Below are 4,194 nucleotides of genomic sequence, written 5' to 3'. Positions count from 1 at the left end.
TATCCTCATTCTAAAAATCCTAAAATCAAAATTAACTTTAAAAATAAGGATTTTCCAAATTTTTTTTTTCAAAATTACGCAATACGAAATAAAAATGGGGTTTTCATAAAATTTTATATAAGTGATTAGGTAATAACAAGAAACTCAATTAATTCAAGTTGAGCAAAAAAAAAAAAAAAGACCACGATGTGGTGTTTTACTTAGAATTGTATATTATGTATATCAATTAACACTTGTTGAAAACAAAAAAAAAATACTATTACATTAGATATTGAAATTTCAGTATTCATTTTGATACCATTTAAAATAATTGCATCTTTGTGGGTTCGTGCGCGATTTTGCACAGCAGTAATACGGTCTGTCCTTATTACTTCCTGAACTAGTAATGCATAATGATGCTTGGGTATGACAATTACAGCTGTGATAATCTTCAGCCATGTATTTAAAGTAAATTATAATAATGCAAAAAATTTTATAAATAGTTAGAATTGAAACTGTTACTGTATGTATAATAAATATAGTTTAAAAAAACTAAAAAAACACGCTTTTAAAGCACATCGAACTAAAAAGTTCAAAATAATTTTTAAAATAAGCTTAAAACAATAATGAACGAAAAATACTAGTATTATTGTGATAAAAGCGTCGGGCGCTCAATATACGAAAAATATGGCACAAAGCACCTACGCTTTTATTACAATAATACTAGTATTTTTCGTTCATTATTGTTTTAAGCTTATTTTAAAAATTATTGTGAACTTTTTAGTTCGATGTGCTTTAAAATCGTGTTTTTTTAGTTTTTTTAAACTATATTTATTTTTTACTTTTTAGTTTCAAGTTATGATAGTAGTTATGGTTGTAACGGGTAACGAGAAATGAGGGTTCGATTCCGGAGAGGGAGTCTGAGAAACGGCTACCACATCCAAGGAAAGCAGCAGGCGCGTAAATTACCCACTCCCGGAACATGGAGGTAGTGACGAAAAATGACGATACGGGAATCATCCCTCGTAATCGGAATGAATACTTTATATCTCTTAATTAGAATAAATCGTGTTAATATATAAATTTTAATAGTAATTAGAATATATATACAAATAATGCAACTTAAGTACGTAAACGTATCATGCACTAGGTATAACCGTATTTTGTGGGCGGGCGGGTCGGACTAACGTTATACCTGAGGTATAAACGGTGGTAGGAATATATAAATATATATACGTAAGGCGCATTAGACGCGGGCGGTATTGGTCAGTCAAAATAAAAATTTGTTTATATATATATAATATTGATGACAAGCACGCGTGTACGGGTACGATAACTAAAAATAAATTTTTATAGGAATAGTGTGCCGTCGTGTGGTGAGCGAGGCGTGGGGAGGGGTGAATGCGTTATGACAGTCTAGTCTAGACGACGGAATATGCGATAACGCGTGGCGTTTGGAGAGTTACAAACATACATACATACATACATACATACATACAGGTGAAACTAATATAAGCGTGTTAAAAAGTATCAGCAATACCATTTCAGCAACAGTTTGAATTGAGCGGCGCGTCGTAAATTTTTTTATTTAAGTACCTACACACACATAAATATTTTTTTTAGTATAAATAAATAAATAAAATTCGATTACTAAATCATCGAGAATACTTTTTCTAATGAATTAATGCAAAAAAACAAAAAGAACAGAAGTATATAACAAAATTTGTCAATGATGGTTGAAAACTTTGAAAGCTCATAACTTTTAAACTGGACTTTGCCGAGAAATTTTTTTTATATATTCTTAGTCAGTATAAAAAACTGAATCAATTAAAAAAAATTTGAAAAAACTCGATGGTGTGGTAAAATGCATTTAAGCCTAGACTTAACTGATAACACTTATATTCCAGAAGGAACATATTTAACAGACAATTCTTAAAACTTTTGATATAATTATCATTTTGTTGGATTTTTTTTTCAAAATAATTATTGCGCTCTTAGACTTTGTTTAAAGCATATATTTATTATTTATCACTAATAAAATATATTTTTTTTTTTTCGAAATTTTAAAAAAGATATTTATTAGCTATTTTTCTACAAAAAATGTTGATCAAGCACTTTAATCAAGAGAGTGTATGGAACGCGAGCGAAATATACGTACACCTGTACGAACTGTTACCATTTCAAAATATACCTACTCAATGTATTAAAATACTTATCCTAAAATAACTTTCTACATATCAGGCGTTTTTTTTACACATCGTGATTTCCAATCATGTCGGCCATATTCACCGACTCACGCCATCATGGTTGACAACTAAACATCTCGATGTTGTTTAGAAAAACCGCATGGTTCGTAGAAAGTTACATACATTTTGGGGATGCACTGTGTGTGGTCAGCTGTTACACAAAACCAGGTACTGATCACTGGACCGGTTGACTTGTATTTAAATTAATTTTAAATTTAAATCAACATTTATTATTTTCAAGTAGCAAAATGTTATTATAATTGTATTATTATTAAAATTATTTTATAGACAATTTTTGATCGCGTATCACTTATCATATGCGGTGATACAAAGTTTAACTAATACCGATCGGTATACCATTCGTCGCTAAACAGAAGTTTCTTCCCATAGCCTCAGCGAATTGTTGAGGCACCAATGGTTCTCCATATCGTCGTTTGTACTATGGTAGTTCTTACGAGGATGATATGGAAGATATAACTCCTCATGATGAAAATAAATATATGATACAGATACTAGTATATTTCGGAGGGGTAGCAAAAAATTTATTATATATAATCTCCTCTTCTGAAGCCCAGAGAACGCACTGATCTGTGCGTAATTTATGTAATTTAATTAATGCATATTTATTAATTTGTTCTGCTGTGTTTATTGATTAATGCCATTTTAATTTTCAACATAAATTTGTGTCGTTACATTATTTAATAACTGGTCTTATACTATTTTGCTCATTATACGTTCGTCATAAAATTTATTTTAATTTAAACGTCCTTTAACTCCATGAAACATTATGTGAACTTATCTAAAATCTATATTGCTGATAAAGCATTACTGTTCTAAATTTTGTAGTGTGTAATACACGCATAACTAAATATTTTTACTAGAATAGACACCTTTATTTATATCTATCAAATGAGTTGATCAGGGTTTTTACGTATGGGAGAGGGAGGTTATATAAAAAAGATTTTTACCATCTCGATCAATCGAAATTAATTTGTATTGTTTACACAATAAAGTATTTAAAGTTGAAATTATTAAAATTTTTGTAAATTGCATTTATAAATTCATTTACATGGAATGCATTTATTCTGTATAGTTTTATAAGTTAAATGCAGAATAAAATTTTTCTTTAGAAAAATGGTATTTCAGTTTAGATTTTTAAAATGACTTGTCTATGAATAAAATATAAATTGCTTGAGAAGCTAAAATTTACCAAACAGGAATATTATATAGTTAATCGTGTGTTAGCATATAAAATATTACAATCCGTTAAGTAATTTAACTTTTAAAGAAACATTTTAAGAATTTCACTTATATGAATGAAGAACTATTTTATTCTTATTACTATTATATCAATATAAATATTATATTTCTATGACGTATTGATATAATAATTATAAAATTATATACAATTATTGTATATTGTATTGGTTTTTTTTTTTAAATATTATTTTAAATACATTTAAAAAAAAAAGATGTAAACATTTCTCAAATAATTTATTTTTTAGAGAGAGAGATAATTGAAATATATAGAAAAAAAAAACTCGTAACTCTATTCATAAAATAAAATAAGAACTAAATTTCCTCATATTTAAATAAAATAATATTTTTAAGAAATAATGTTATTTGTTTAGCCCTATCTTACTAAAAAAATATTTGTCAGAAAAATTTTTTAAAAATATCACCTACAGCCACCGAAATGTATAGGCATAACTAAATAAAAATAATTTTTAGTTTGTTGTAATTTACTAAATGATACTTTTAAAGCATCTAAGTTAAATGAAGTAATCTTATTTGAAAAAGTTCGGTAGCAATTTTTACTAATGACACAAATATCACAAATCGTATCTAGTCGAAGACATTACCCTTCAAAATTGAAAAAATTTCCCTCGTTCCCCGTAAATGGGGGAAACCTCCAAAAAAATTACAAATTTAAAAATCGCTAATTTTCGAAATTTTTTCAATTTTTTTT

Source organism: Daktulosphaira vitifoliae, unplaced genomic scaffold (assembly GCF_025091365.1).
Source record: "Daktulosphaira vitifoliae isolate Bord-2020 unplaced genomic scaffold, ASM2509136v1 Scaffold_5, whole genome shotgun sequence".
Classification (NCBI taxonomy): domain Eukaryota; kingdom Metazoa; phylum Arthropoda; class Insecta; order Hemiptera; family Phylloxeridae; genus Daktulosphaira; species Daktulosphaira vitifoliae.
The sequence above is the reverse complement of the archived record's forward strand: the minus strand, read 5'-3'. Positions refer to the sequence as shown.